Raw genomic sequence first — 17023 nt, forward strand, 5'->3', positions numbered from 1 at the left:
CTATCCCAGCACTCAGTGTAACAAGTACCATAACTGTTATGCAATTATGAGAAGCAGCGTGAGAAGAATTATGAGAGAAGCAGCGTGGCTCAGTGGAAAAGAGCACGGGCTTTGGAGTCAGAGGTCATGGGTTCAAATCCCCACTCTGCCAATTGTCAGCTGTGTGACTTTGGGCAAGTCACTTAACTTCTCTGTGCCTCAGTTGCCTCATCTGTAAAATGGGAATTAAGATTGTGAGCCCCCTCATGGGACAACCTGATCACCTTGTAACCTCCTCAGCGTTTAGAACAGTGCTTTGCACATAGTAAGTGCTTAACAAATGCCATTATTATTATTATTATTATTATTATTACCACTCCATGCCCCTGCAGACAATATAACTGTCAGGGAGGAGAGAGGAGGAGATAGGGAGGCTAGACTGCAAGCTCACTGTAGGCAGGAAATGTGTCTATTGTTACATTATACTCTCCGAAGCAAGTAGTACAGTGCTCCGCACACCGTTAGTGCCCAACACATATGGTTGAATGAATGAATGAATGAGGATGAGGGACCCTGTGTAATAATAATAATTATAATAATTATGGTATTTGTCAAGTGCTTACTATGTGCTAAGCACTGTTCTAATCAGTCCCTCTGCACAGTCTCTCCCATCCATAATCTCAGGATCCAGGGTTATCCATTGTTCTTGACAGTAGAGTCCATCCTTACAGAAGTCTTGATCCTTTCCTAGGTGATACTTTAATAAAGGTCCAGATTAAGCTGTAAACTGAATTTTCTTTTTATCCACCTAGTGAAAACCTGTGAGCCTTACCTGCTCCTGTGAATGTGGTGGGAGACTTGGTGTATGTGTGTCATTTTTAAGCATAGTATTATGCAAAGAATGTAAAATACCATAAACTCTGCCCTCTATTTAATTGAGTTGGCATTTATACTAGGTAGTAGTCTTTTTCACAACATCCATCTCCTCCCTGAATGACTCAGCCACTCAGGGAGAAGTCTCAGAACTGTTCTTCTAGCCAGTCAGATGGAGGTTGATACTACATTCTGGAAACTTTAGCTACACCTCCGTTTCGGGGGTAAGATCACTACTGACTTTCACCCAACGTGAACGGGTTTCCTCCCCGAGAGAGGTAAGTTGAGCTTTCATAAATGCCTTTAAATATAGATATTTCAGACTCCTTTTGCACTTTCGGTCTCACAACATTGGAATTTATTTTGTAGCTGTTCTTTTTTTTCAGTTAAGCTTTGATTGGCCTTTCAACCAGTCTTCAGAGAGCGAAATTTTATTGGGTTCTTTCCATTAATGCCCACGTCATTCCTTGTTGTGGTTTCACATTACTCTGTTTTCAGCTTTAGGCATTTATAATAATAATAACAATAATAATGGCATTTATTAAGCACTTACTATGTGCAAAGCACTGTTCTAAGTGCTAGGAAGTTTACAAGGTGATGAGGTTGTCCCACGGGGGGCTCAAAGTCTTCATCCCTATTTTACAGACGAGGGAACTGAGGCCCAGAGAAGTGAAGTGACTTGCCCAAAGTCACACAGCTGACAATTGTCGGAGCCGGGATTTGAACCCATGACCTCTGACTCCAAAGCCCGTGCTCTTCCCACCGAGCCACGCTGCTTCTCTTTTTTATGTACTTCAGGGATCACAGAAAGTAGAACTCCCTTGGCATTTTTCAAGTCTCCTTGTCTGATGTGGGGGAATTTTACCAAGATGAAAACCGAATGTACGATGTACAGAAAAAGTAAAAACAACAATGGACAACCTTGTAGTTGTTCTCTGAGTATAAATTGAAAAAATGAAATTATCATTTCAGTGAAATATAAAGCAAAAATGAGGAATTTTCTATGAAAATTTTATGAATTTTCTGTGACCTATGAAATATTTCAAGGTCTTGGAGATGCAACAGTTGTCAAAAGCAAAATAATAGAACAAGACCCCCTAACAAGCTTCCCTGCCATACCTGGGGGCTTGTTGATGGGAATTATTGTATCGGGCATGTTGACTTTTAAGTTTTGTCTGTGACTTATGTGTGGTATGCCAGCAGCTTTATATAGAGCCGGAAATCTAACAAAGCAGGTGATTAATTTATATCGGGGACAATTTCCAAGCTCTGTTTCTCTTTCAAGATAGAAACATCCCCACCCAGGTCCTGAAAAACCAGTTTTGGTTGTTCTTTGATATGAATGGACAAGTGATTTAAAACACTTTTGTAAAATAATTTGGCAGCTTACCTCTTCCTTCACGCATGTTTTTTCCATGACTAAAGTTTCTGACAGTTGTAAGGACAGAGGACCGAGCTATGATGTAAGACGAAAAGTATAGATAATAATAATAATAATAATAATAATAATAATAATAATAATAATAATAATGGCATTTATTAAGCGCTTACTGTGTGCAGAGCACTGTTCTGTGCTCTGCACATCCTCCTGATTCTCCCACAAGCAATTTTACAACCAGTCTGCATTGTCCTCAATCCAGTTTTATTGTCCTAAAGAATGACATTTTTTCTTACTCTATCACACCGACCCACATCAACTGTTATATGAAAGACATTCCAACATTGACAGCTGTCTGTTTCATTTTAAGGGGACTGTACCCTGGGTTATATTTGCTGTAGTCTAATAATTTAAAATAAAGAATTTGAAGATAAACCCAGTTTATTTGTTCATGAGGTATGCTCAGGCTTACTTTTGAGTCAGGTCATTTTGTCACCTCTAAATTTATAAAACTCACAAATGAAAGTTCATATTGGAAAGTCCAATGATTGCGACTTAAGATGCTAATGCTAATTAGGATGTAGATTAGATGTGTGACAGAGTATGTATTAATAACTTACCTTCTTAACGACAAAACGTTGCTCCAAGGTCTGAAATGACAACCACAGCCCCAAGCCAGAGGGTCTTTGTTTCTGTACAGCTAGAAAGGGAGTATGTGTGCAATTTTTTTTCAGTCATGCTCAATCTTGCAAAATATGTATTTCCAGGTGCTAAACCACCCCAATTTTACTGTCTGATTATAATTATTACTAACAATAATAATAATTCCGACATTTGTTAACTATTTTGTACCAAGCTCTGCTACTTCTAAGCTCTAGACTGTAAGCTCAGTGTGGGCAGGGAATGTATCTAGTTATGGTTATATTGTACTCTCCCAAGAGCACAGTAAGCGCTCAGTAAGTACGACTGACTTACTGACTAAGCTCTATGGTAGGTGCAGTGAAACTTGATAGGACACAGGCCCACTGAGGGTTAATAGTTTAAGTGGGAGGAAGACCAATCCCCAGTGGACGGGTGAGGAAACTGAGGCACAGAAAAGTGAAGTGACTTGCTCAAGGTAGCACAGCAGACAAGTGGCAGAGACAGGATTAGAGCCCATGCATGTAGAGCTACATGCCTTCTAGACTGTGAGCCCGCTGTTGGGTAGAGACCGTCCTATATGTTGCCAACTTGTACTTCCCAAGCGCTTAGTACAGTGCTCTGCACACAGTAAGCACTCAATAAATACGATTGAATGAATGAATGAATGCATGTAGAGCTACATGCCTTCTAGACTGTGAGCCCGCTGTTGGGTAGGGACCATCTCTATATGTTGCCAACTTGTACTTCCCAAGCGCTTAGTACAGTGCTCTGCACACAGTAAGCGCTCAATAAATACGATTGAATGAATGAATGCTCTCTGATTACCAGGCCTGGGCTCTTTCCACTAGACCACCGTGGGTATAATAATGATGGTATTTATTAAGGGATTAAAGTACCTGCTCTCCCTTATTCAGTCAATTCAGTCATATTTATTGAGCACTTAGTGTGTACAGAGTACCGTACTAAGGGCTTGGAAGGTACAATTCAGCGACCCCCCGCCATCTTACCTACTTCCCTTCCCCACAGCACCTGTATATATGTATATATGTTTGTACATATTTATTACTCTATTTATTTATTTATTTATTTATTTTACTTGTACATATCTATTCTATTTATTTTATTTTGTTAGTATGTTTGGTTTTGTTCTCTGTCTCCCCCTTTCAGACTGTGAGCCCACTGTTGGGTAGGGACTGTCTCTATATGTTGCCAACTTGTACTTTCCAAGCGCTTAGTACAGTGCTCTGCACACAGTAAGCGCTCAATAAATGCAATTGATTGATTGATTGATTGAAATAGAGACAGTCCCTGCCCACAACAGGCTCACAGTCTAGAAGGGGGGAGACAGACATCAAAACAAGGAAACAGGCAACGATAGCATCAATATAAATAGAGTTATAGATGTATACACATCATTAATATAAAGAAATAGAATTATAACTACGTACATATATACACAAGCATATAGAGAAGCAGCGTAGCTCAGTGGAAAGAGCGGGGGCTTTGGAGTCAGAGGTCATGAGTTCAAAACTTGGCTCTGCCCATTGTCAACCGTGTGACTTTGGGCAAGTCACTTAACTTCTCTGTGCCTCAGTTACCTCATCTGTAAAATGGGGATTAAGACTGTGAGCCCCCCACCGTGGGACAACCTGATCACCTTGTAACCTCTCCAGTGCTTAGAACAGTGCTTTGCACATAGTAAGTGCTTAATAAATGCCATTATTATTATTGCTATTATTATTAAGCACTTACTATGTACCAAGCACTGCTTTAAGCACTGAATCTGTAGTAATATCATGTCCCATGTCCTTTAAGCCTGCTTTCTTTTCCATTGGTCTCAAATGTATCTATCTATATATATCTATATAGATATATATAGATATTTTTTGTCACATCATTGACAGTGAAGTTCACCTATGAGTGTATGTGTGGCTGTAAAGGCCAATGCAAGGGCCCACAATCCCAGCCAGTCAGTCATTCAGTATTTATTGAGTGTTTACTGTGTGCAGAGCACTGTACCAAGCACTTGGGAAGTACAATAAAACACTACAACAGACGTGTTCTCTGCCCACAGTGAGCTTACATTCTGAGGGAGAGGCAGACATTAAAATAAATAAAAAAATTACATCGGGCACACAAAAAGATGTCCGCTGTGGCACTGTTGCCATTAATGTTTGTAGATTTGGACATTGTATTAATTATCCACATCTCTATCTGTCCACACCTCTTCAAGTCCCTCCCTGATGCAGCCAATTCAGTCCTCTGAGCACACCCATTAAAGCTCCTAGGTCAGAGAGAGAATCTCTTTTAATCTCTTTCTGTTTCCTCACACTCACCATCTCTCAACTCTCTCCCACTCATCCACTGTGTTTTGTATCCCAGACTTTCCATGCCTCTATGTAAAATGTAAATTTTACAGAGTCAGAGCCCCAAAGAGCCACCCTAAGCTTGAAGGCCGCGATGGGACTTGGCAACTGTGGGTCATGATGGCAGGAAAGTGGAATGAAGAGTTCTGCAAATCACTTAACATCTCTGTGCTTCAGTTCGCTCATCTGTAAAATGGGTGTGAAGACTATGAGCTTCATGTGGAGGCTCTATTTGTTCTAACGATTTTGACGCCAGTCTACATGTTTTGTTTTGCTGTCTGTCTCCCCCTTCTAGACTGTGAGCCCATTGTTGGGTAGGGACCGTCTCTATATGTTGCCAATTTGTATTCCCCAAGCACTTAGTACAGTGCTCTGCACACAGCATTCAATAAATACGATTGATTGATTGATTGATTAGTACAGTGCTCTGCACACAGTAAGCGCTCAATAAATATGATTGATTGATTGATTGGTACAGTGCTCTGCACACAGTAAGTACTCAAATGTGATTGAATGAATGAATGAATGAACAGGGACTGTGCCCAACCTGATTAGCTTGTATCTACCCAAGCGCATAGTACAGTGCTTGACACATAGTATTATTATTATTATTATTATGGCATTTGTTAAGCACTTACTATGTTCCGAGCACTGTTGTAAGCGTTGAGGTAGATACAGGGTAATCAGGTTGTCCCACGTGGGGCTCACAGTCTTAATCCCCATTTTACAGATGAGGTAACTGAGTCACAGAGAAGTTATAAGTGGCTTGCCCAAGGTCACACAGCAGGCAAGTGGCGAAACCAGAATTAGAACCCACGTCCTCTGACTCCCAAGCCTGTGCTCTTTCCACTAAGCCACAATAGTAAGCACTTAATAAATACCATCATCACCATCTCCTGCAGGAAGTAGGAACTGCTGCCTTCTTGAGTTGGGGGCGGGTAGGAAGAGGGAATAAGCCAGAAGGGAAAGAGATGAGGGGATGGGGGACATGGCTGGCCTTGAAATATAATAATAATGTATTTGTTAAGCGCTTACTATGTGCCAGGCACTGTTCTAAGCACTGGGGTCTTGTCTTACGATGTCGAGTCGTCTCCAAGGCCACATCTCTCCCAGAACGCCCCACCTCCATCTGCAATTGTTCCGATAGTGAATCCAGATAATTTTCTGGGTAAAAATACCACCGTCTTCTTGCGGGTAGTCAACTTGAGTCTCCACCCTCAAGTCTCTCCCACGCGGCTGCTGCCCAGGCTAATCAGGTTGGACACAGTCCCTGTCCCACTTAGGGCTCACAGTCTTAATCCCCATTTTACAGCTGAGGTAACCGAGGCCCAGAGAAGTGAGGTAACTTGCCCAAGGTCACACAACAGACAAGTGGCGGAGCCGGGATTAGAACTCAGGTCCTTCTAGCTCCCAGGCCCATGCTCTATCGCACACGGCAAGTTACTGAACTTCTGACTGGATATTCCCTGGTCCCGTCTGACCCTTTAAGAATTTGAGGAATAGTTTAGTCGTCTGTCTAACTGTTTACTGGGCAGTCTGATTTTCAGTTTGTCCTCCCTGGTTTGGAAAGCCGGAGCCTTTCATTGGCCGTTTTTCATTTTGAATTCTCTGATGCCGATGCAGACCTGGGAATATTGGGGGACGCTGGGGCCTCCCTGGAGAAACCGTCTAGGATCAACACACGTGACACCACCACATTTCACGACTTGACACCCGTCTACAGGTTTTGTTTTGTTGCCTGTCTCCCCCTTCTAGACTGTGAGCCCACTGTGGACATTGCAAGATGGCTCAGTGGAGAATAGTGTGATTTCTGAGTTCCTGAGGAGTATTCTTCACCCTTCTCCAATTCTCAGGGCACGGGGCTTTGAGCCAGGGGAAGCGAGGGGCTTGGTTCCCAGACTGAGCCCCCCTTTTCCTCTGCTCCTCCTCCCCTCCCCGTCTCCCGGACTCCCTCCCTCTGATCTACCCCCACTCCCCGCCCCGCAGCACTTGTGTATATATGTACAAAGTACTTCCCAAGCGCTTAGTACAGTGCTCTGCACACAGTAAGTGCTCAATAAATATGATTGAACAAATTATTCTACTTATTTTATTAATGATGTGTGTATAGCTATAATTCTATTTATATTGATGCTGTTGATGCTTAACTACTTATTTGGTTTTGCTGTCTGTCTCCCCCCTTCTAGACTGTGAGCCCGTTGTTGGGTAGGAATTGTCTCTGTTGCTGAATTGTACTTTCCAGGCATTTAGTACATTGTTCTGCACACAGTAAATACGATTGAATTGAATTATGGCATGGCAGGACACAGATTTATACACTTCAAAGCTCCCATTTGTGAGGTCGATAGCTTCTCTGTGAGCCTGTTGTTGGGTAAGGACTGTCTCTATATGTTGCTGACTTGTAATAATAATAATAATGATAATAATGGCATTTATTAAGCACTTACTATGTGCAAAGCACTGTTCCAAGTGCTGGGGAGGTTATAAGGTGATCAGGTTGTCCCACGGTGCTCACAGTCTTAATCCCCATTTTACAGATGAGGGAACTGAGGTGCAGAGAAGTGAAGTGACTTGCCCAAAGTCACACCGCCGAAAATTGGTGGAGCCGGGATTTGAACCCATGACCTCTGACTCCAAAGCCCGGGCTCTTTCCACTGAGCCATCATCATCAATCGTATTTATTGAGCGCTTACTATTTGCAGAGCACTGCTTGTACTCCCAAGCACTTAGTACAGTGCTCTGCACACAGTAAGCGCTCAATAAGTACGATTGAATGAATTATTATTGTTGTTGTGTATTGCAATTATCATCATCATTTAGACCTGTTGTCATTCCAGTGGACAGACCATTGCTCTGGGAATCAGGAGGGCTGAGGGCTACCTCGTGCTCTGCCTGTAACTGGCAAACATGGACACCATGGCATAGTGGATAGAGCATGAGCCTGAGAATCAAAGAGCATGGGTTCTAATCCTGGCTCTGCCACTTGTCTGCTGTGTGACCTTGGGCAAGTCACTTCACTTTGCTGTGCCTCAGTTACCTCACCTGCAAAATGGGGATTAAGACTGTGAGCCCCACATGGGACAGGGACTGGGTCCAACTCGATTTGCTTATGTCCACCCGGGCACCTAGTTTAGTACCAGGCACATAGTAAGTACTTAACAAATACCATTAATATTATTATTATGATTATATATAAAATATTACTATATAATTATATATCTTTATAATAATAAAAGCCACATATGTGTTTTGCCGTGTGTTCCTCCCCTGTCCACCTCCTTGCAGCTGAAATAGCGTAGTAATAGAGCTCAGGCCTGGGAATCAAAAGTCATAGTTCTAATCCCGGCTCTGACATTTATAATAATAATAATGGCATTTATTAAGCGCTTACCATGTGCCAAGCACAGTTCTAAGCACTGGGGAGGTTACAAGGTGATCAGGTTGTCCCACAGGGGGGGGCCTCATAGTCTTAATCCTCATTTTACAGATGAGGGAACTGAGGCCCAGAGAAGTGAAGTGACTTGCCCAAAGTCACACAGCTGACAACTGGCGGAGCCGGGATTTAAACCCATGACCTCTGACTCCAAAGCCCGGGCTCTTTCCACTGAGCCACGCTGCTTCTCTTCTTTTCTGCTTCACTTGTCTGCTGTATGACCTTGGGCAAGTCACTTCACTTCTCTGGGCCTCAGTTATCTCATCTGTAAAATGGGGATTGAGCCTGGGAGCCCTATGTGGGACAGGGACTGTGTCCAACCCCATTTGCTTGTCCAGTGCCTGGCACACAGTAAGCACTTAACAAATACCACTATTATTATTAATAGTAGTAGTAATGGTATTTATTAAGTGCTTATTGTGTGCAGAGCACTATGGTGAGTGATTAGTACGGGGCTTGGTACATAGCGCAATTATTATTCTGACGAGGTTCGATACATCTGTGGTTTGTGTTTAAAGAACTGACAGCAGATGTAGCTCTTTCCTCTCTGTTCAACAAACCGCAGGCACTAAACTCTCAGCTCAGTGGGTGTGGTTGGAAAACGGGATAAGAACAACAGTTCTTTCTTTCTGGCTTTTGGAAAAGACTGTCTTGTGGTCTCCGGCCACAGCTAACAATAATAATAATTGTATTTGTTAAGTACTTACTTATGAGTCTAGCACCATACTAACAACCTGATCACCTTGTAATCTCCCCGACACTTAGAATAGTGCTTTGCATGTATTAAACACTTAATAAATGCTATTATTATTATTATTATTATTACTACTAAGCGCTAGAGTAGATACAAGGCAATCAGGTTGGATGCAGTCCTTGTCCCTCATCAGGTTCATCTTCGAGTTCCCCATTTTTTGATGTCTCTGTTACCTCATCTGTAAAATGGGGATTAAGAGAGTGTGAGTCCCATGTAGGGCAGGGACTGTGTCCAACTCAATTACCTTATATCAACCTCAGCGCTTAGTATAGTGCCTGGCACATAGTCAAATTTCCCATCACTGTACATGGCACCACCAAACCTCCTGTCTCACAAACCCATAACCTTGGCATTATCCTTGACTCCTCTCTCTCATTCAACCCACATATTAATCCATCACTAAATCCTGTCAGTCCCACCTTCACTACGTAGCTAAAACCTGCCCTTTCCTCTCCAACCAAACTGCTACTACATTAATAGAATTAATTAAATAGCGAAGCAGTGTGGCTCAGTGGAAAGAGCACGGGCTTGGAAGTCAGAGGCCATGGGTTCTAATCCCGCTCCCTCACATGTCTACTGTGTGAACTTGGGCAAGTCCTTCCCAGACTGAGCCCACTCCTTCCTTTCCCCCTCCTCCCCCTTCCCATCCCCCCACCCTACTTCCTTCCCCTCCCCACAGCACCTGTATATGTGTTACATATTTATTACTCTATTTATTTTACTTGTACATATTTACTATTCTATTCATTTTATTTTTTTAATATGTTTTATTTTGTTGTCTGTCTCCCCCTTCTAGACTGTGAGCCTGCTGTTGGGTAGGGACCATCTCTATATGTTGCCAACTTGTACTTCTCAAGCGCTTAGTACAGTGCTCTGCACACAGTAAGTGCTCAATAAATGATTGAATGAATGAATGAATGAAGTCACAACTTCTCTGGGCTTCAGTTACCTCATCTTGAAAATGGGGATTAAGACTGTGAGCTCCACGTGGGACACCGTGATCACCTTGTATCCCCCCAGCGCTTAGAACAGTGCTTTGCACATAGGAAGCACTTAACAAATGCCATCATTATTATTATTACTAATACAATCACTCATCCTATCCCACCTGGATTACCGCATCAACCTCCTTGCTGACCTCCCAGCCTCCTGTCTCTCCCCACTCCAGTCCTCACTTCACTCTGCTGCCTGGATTATTTTTCTACAAAAACATAGAGGACATGTCACCCCAGTCCTCAAAAAACTCCGGTGGTTGCCCATCCACCTGTATATCAAACAAAAACTCCTCACCATTGGCTTCACCATTGGCTTCTAGACTGTGAGCCCGCTGTTGGGTAGGGACTGTCTGTATGTGTTGCCGACTTGTACTTCCCAGGCGCTTAGTACAGTGCTCTGCACACAGTAAGTGCTCAAGAAATACGATTGATTGATTGATTGATTGATTTAAAGCATTCTACCACCTCGCCCCCTCCTACCTCACCTCACTTCTCTCCTTCTACAACCCAGCCCGCACTCTTCACTCCTCTAATGCTAACCTTCTCACTGTGCCTCGGTCTCACCTGTCTCACCACCGACCCCTGGCCCACCTCCTGTCTCTGACCTGGAGTGCCCTCCCTCCTCAAATCCGACAGACGATGACTCTACTCCCCTTCAAAGCCTTATAATAATAATAATAATGGCATTTATTAAGCGCTTACTATGTACGAAGCATTGTTCTAAGCGCTGGGGAGGTTACAAGGTGATCAGATTGTCCCATGGGGGGCTCACAGTCTTAATCCCCATTTTACAGATGAGGTAACTGAGGCACAGAGAAGCGAAGTGACTTGCCCAAAGTCACACAGCTGACAATGGGCAGAGCCGGGATTTGAACCCCGGACCTCTGACTCCAAAGCCCGGGCTCTTTTCCACTGAGCCACGCTGCTTCTCATTGAAGGCACATCTCCTCCAAGAGGCCTTCCCAGACTAAGCCCCCATCTTTCCTCTTCTCCCACTCCCGTGTGCATTACCCTGACTTGTTCCCTTTGTTCTTCTCCCCTCCCAGTCCCACACTACTTATGTGCATATCTGTAATTTATTTATTTGTATTGATGTCTGTCTCTAGACTGACATCATTGTGGGCAGGGAATGTGTCTGTTTACTGTCGTATTGTACTTTTCCAAACGCTGAGTACAGTGCTCTGCACACAGTAAGTGCTCAAAAATATGATCGAATGAACAAATAACACACAAAAAAAATTACAGATGAGGAAAGTGAGGCACAGAGAAGTTAAGTGATTGGCCCAAGGTCACACAGCAGGCAAATAGTAATAATAAATAATAATAATGGTGTTTGTTAAGCACTTACTATGTGCAAAGCACCGTTCTAAGCTCTGGGGAGGTTACAGGTTGTCCCACGGGGGGCTCACAGTTTTAATCCCCATTTTACAAATGAGGTAACTGAGGCACAGAGAAGTTAAGTGACTTGCCCAAAGTCACACAGCTGACAGTTGGCGGAATCAGAATTTGAACCCATGACCTCTGACTTCAAAGCCCGTGCTCTTTCCACTGAGCCACGCTGCTTCTCATGGCAGAGCCAGATTTAGAATCCAGGTCTTTTGACTCCCAAGCCTGTACTCTTTCCACTAGCATACTACTCTCTGTTATCGTTAGCAGTGCTATTCTCTGGCGTGGATTATGCCTTAGATGTTCATGATCTCCTCAAAGGCCCCTGCTCACCAAGGAGCCCAACAATAAACAGACACATTCCCTGCCCACAATGATGTCAGTCTAGAGACAGACATCAATACAAATAAATAGATGGGAGGGGATGGAGGAGGGCTAAAACTCCTCGACCTTCAAGTCCCCGACCCAAAAATCTGTTTGGAGTTACTCTAATGCCTATTTGCTGAATAAAATTCAAGAAAATCCCTCTACTTCTCCAGTCGGTACATAAGCCAAGGAAATGGCTTTCTTCTTTTTCTACAGAATTTCCATTTCCTTATTTACAATCAATTCCTTTATTTCAAAAAGTTAAATATAGCACCCTACCCGAATATTCTTTGGCCCTATCTTATTTCCATGTGATTTGGAATAGGAATCATTTTCACTCAGTGTAAGCTATTTTCTCTCACTCTTTCACACCAAGAAAGTCAAACAAGCATCAACATCACTACCCTTTTGAAATGATCTATTTTGGCTGTTTTATTGCCTTTGTGAAGGCTGACACGTTTTCAGGGATTGATTGTGGAAGAGGGTTGAAATCTTCCTACACTATTTTCCATTTTTAAGCATTAGTTTGACCTTTTCCATTCTCACGTTGATCTGCTTATATTGTACCTACCCCAGGGTTCAGTAGGAGCGCTTGGTATAGAATAAGGATTTAACAAATGCCACTGTTATTATTGTTATAAAATGAAAGCAAATTTAATTTTCTCTGGATTAGGATTGGAGTAGGAACTCATGCCAAACTAAAAACAGCACAGCCTAGTGGAAAGCACACTGGCCTGGGAGTTAAAAGACCTGAGTTCTAATCCCGGCTGTGCCATTTGCCTGCTATGTGACTTTAAGCAAGTCATTCATGACAAAAAAAGACAAAACCAAACCCCAAACCCTCTCATTTGTTTCCCTACCTATAGCCTTTAAGGCCTGCAAAGAGAACATTTGAGGAGTTAAAGGAAATATGAACCACATTCAGATTTCCTCTTTTTTTTTAACCACCTCATCCTTACCATCCTTGTGTTTTATTCTAAAATTGTGAGCCCCTGGATGGCCAGGGATCATGTCTAACTCTCACTTATGTATTTTTTCCCCAAGTGCTTAGTACAGAACTCTACACACACATTGTTTAATAAATACTATTGCTATTACTACTACTATTACTCCTCTTATGACTGTTGCCGACTTGTACTTCCCAAGCGCTTAGTACAGTGCTCTGCACACAGTAAGCGCTCAATAAATACAATTGAATGAATGAATGAATTGAATTTAGCTCCTCTGTGTTCCTCATCTGGAAAATGGGGATTAATATCTGTTCTCCCACCTAATCTGTGAGCTCCCTGTGGGACAGGGACTGTGTCCGACCTGATTATTCATTCAATCAATCAGTCATATTTATTTAGCGCTTACTGTGTTCAGAGCACTATACTAAGCGCTTGGGAGAGTACAGTGCCGCAATAAATGGACACATTCCCTACCCAAAATGAGGTTACAGTTTAGGCAGGGGAGATACACATTAATGTAAAGAAATAAATGACAGGTGTGTACATAAGGGCTATGGGGCTGGGAGGGGGGATGAACAAAGAGAGCAAGCCAGAGCGATGTAGAAGGGAGTGGGAGAAGAGGGAAGGGGGGCTTAGTCGAGGATGGTTTCTTGGAGGAGACGTGCCTTCAGTAAGGATTTGAAAGGTGGGGAGAGTATTTTTTCTATCGGATTTGAGGAGGGAGGGCTTTCCAGACCAGAGGCAGGACCTGGGCAATAGGTCAGATGGGAGGTAAACGAACTTACGGTCCACATAAATTTCATCAATTGTACTTATTGAGTGCTTACTGTGTGCAGAGCACTGTACTAAGCGCTTGGGAAGTACAAATTGGCAACATATAGAGACAGTCCCTACCTGACAGTGGGCTCACAGTTTGTATTAATAATTTGCATAGTTATGTGTATATAATGCCCTCCCTCCCCTCATCCGCCAAGCTAGCTCTCTTCCTCCCTTCAAGACCCTATTGAGAGCTCACCTCCTCCAGAAGGCCTTCCCAGACTGAGCCCCCTCCTTCCTCTTTCCCTCCTCCCCCTCTCTATCCCCCCATCTTACCTCCTTCCCTTCCCCACAGCACCTGTATATATGCATATATGTGTGTACATATTTATTACTCTATTTATTTTACTTGTACATATCTATTCTATTTATTTTATTTTGTTAATATGTTTGGTTTTGTTCTCTGTCTCCCCCTTCTAGACTGTGAGCCCACTGTTGGGTAGGGACCGTCTCTATATGTTGCCAACTTGTACTTCCCAAGCTCTTAGTACAGTGCTCTGCACACAGTAAGCGCTCAATAAATACAATTGATTGATTGATAATGTAGCTGCTCTTCAAGCTCCAAGGTGACATAATTAATGATAAAATTATTAGCATGATCCATTTGGAATCTCTACCCAACCACCCCTCTCTTAATGTCCAATTCCACTCCACTAAAACCAGCTGCTACATCTAATTCAACTCCCTCTCCAACCCATGGCCTCGAGCACAGGCCTGGGAGTGAGAAGGACCTGGGTTCTAATCCTGACTCCACCACATATCAGCTCTGTGACCTTGGGCAAGTCGCTTCACTTTTCTGTGCTTCGGTTGCCTTATTTGTAAAATGGGGATTAAGACTGAGCCCCAGATGGGACAGGGATTGTGTCCAACCTGAATAGCTTGTATCTACCCCAGTGCTTATTATAGTGCTTGACATATAGTAAGCACTTAACAAATACTATTATTATTATTATCAGTTCCTACAGTCCTCAGCCTTGGATCTCCTCCATAGTATCCACTTGCTCCAACTCTGCGCTGGTTCCAAGGAGTGCTGTTGGTGGAAATTCAGACACTAGTCCCACTTTGACTACTTCAAATTAATCCTTCCAGGCTACATATCCCATTACTTCTCCCACTAATTATTTCACAACTTCAACTCCCCAACCCTGAAACCCCCAATAGCCCTCTCCCCGCATCTTCTTTCATGACCTAGCCAATCATTTTATTTAAAAAAATTGAAACCATCAGGCCTGAGTTTCCCCAAAGTTTTTCCCTCACCTCCTGACTCCAGCTTCACCTCCAAATAATAATAATAATAATAATAATGGTATTTGTTAAGCACTTACTATGTGCCAAACACTGTTCTAAGCACTGGGACAGATACAAAGTTATCAGGTTGTCCCACGTGGGGCTCACAGTCTTAGTCCCCCTTTTACAGATGAGGTAACTGAGGCACAGAGAAGTCAGGTGACTTGCCCAAAGTCACACAGCTGAGAAGTGGCAGAGCCGGGATTCAAACCCACAATTTCTGATTCCCAAGCCCGTGCTCTTTCCACTAAGCCAGACTGCTTCCCTTAATCTTTTATCTTTTTTAAAAATGGTATTTTTAAGTGCTTAGAATGTGCCAGGCACTTCTTGCCACCTCTAAAGAGGCTGGTTTCAAGACTGACCCCTTTCACCCAGGTCTCCGACTCCATCTCTTTTCACCATATAAAAACGCGGGGGCCCATTCTTCTTCCATACTGAACTGCCATCTTCAACTGCTCACTCTCTGATGGATCCTTTCCCTCTGCCTTCAATTGTGTCCAGGTCTCACCCATACTAAAATGAAAAAAAAAAATCTTCTAAAGACATCCCCTTCACTGCCATCACCACCACCATTATCCCTACCACTACCACCATGACTAAAACCATCAACACCACCCTTGCCAATCTCCCTGCTCCTGTTCTTGTCCAAACTGCTCAGATGGATTGCATTCACCTGCTGCCTCGACTTCCTTTCTGGATCTCTAGAATCCAGTTTCCACCCTCTTCGCTTCAGTAAGACCAGTGTCTCCAACATCATTAATGACCACCTTGCCGGAGCCCCATGTGAGACTAACCAATCGATCAATTACATTTCTTGAGCCCTTACTATGTGCAGAGCAATGTACAAAGAGCTTGGGAGAACACACTATAACAGAGCTGGTAGACATGTTCCCATCTCACAACAAACTTGCAGCCTGGAGACAAGTTTACAGTCTAGAGACTGTAGTCTGTGTCCTACCTGATTATTTTGTTCCTATTCTAGGGCTTAGTACAGTGCTTGGCACATAAGAAGTGCTTAATAAATTCCATCATAATTATCATTAGCAACATCATCAAAGCGAAAAGATTTTACTCTATCATTCTATTTTGATTTAATGTCTTGAGAAGCTCTTATCTTTGGAGTTACTTTTTTCTATTGCAGCAGTCTGTTATCTAATAGTAATAATTGTGGTACTTGTTAAGTGCTTACTATGTGCCAAGCACTGTTTTAAGCACTAAGGTCGATGTAAATTAGGATTGACACAGTCCCCGTCCTATATAGGGCTCACAGTCTCAATCCCCATTTTACAGATGGTAACTGAGGCCCAGAGAAGTGACTTGTCCAAACTCACACAGCAGACATGCAGAGGAGCCAGGATTAGAACCCATGACCTTCTGACTCTCAGGCCCTTGCTCTATCCACTAAGCCACACTGCTTCTCTTGATTCTACTATGTCTATTTGACATCTATAATTTCAGAAAAAGGTTGAAATTTAGAATACTGATCTCCTAAGTAAAGGTTTTTGAAGCTTAGTAGAAGTTATAAGCATACTCAGAATATGGAAAATGGTATCTGTTAAGTGCTTATTATGTGGCAGGTACTGTACTAAACGCTGGGATGGATACAAGCTTATTGCGTTGGACACAGTCCCTGTCCCATGTGGGGCTTACAGTCTCAATCCTAATTTTACAGATGAGGATTGAATTGAGAAATGAATTGACTTTACCAAGGTCACACAGCAGACAAGTGGCAGAGCTGGGATTAGAACCCATGACCTTCTGACTCCGAAGCCCAATCTCTATCCATTAAGCCATGTTG

The 17023-nt window shown here is 42.9% G+C and overlaps 1 protein-coding gene across 1 annotated transcript in view; it reads left to right on the top strand.

Moving 5' to 3' along the window:
• The first annotated feature begins 1081 nt into the window (after window positions 1-1081).
• The window catches only part of SCEL (sciellin), a 184279-nt gene continuing 168337 nt past the window's right edge, over window positions 1082-17023 (top strand). The window contains exon 1 of the mRNA XM_038742716.1: window positions 1082-1130. The gene's annotated coding sequence lies outside the window, so the exon portion shown is untranslated. The remainder of the gene's footprint in view (window positions 1131-17023) is intronic.

This window comes from Tachyglossus aculeatus, chromosome 2 (genome assembly GCF_015852505.1).
Source record: "Tachyglossus aculeatus isolate mTacAcu1 chromosome 2, mTacAcu1.pri, whole genome shotgun sequence".
Taxonomy (NCBI): domain Eukaryota; kingdom Metazoa; phylum Chordata; class Mammalia; order Monotremata; family Tachyglossidae; genus Tachyglossus; species Tachyglossus aculeatus.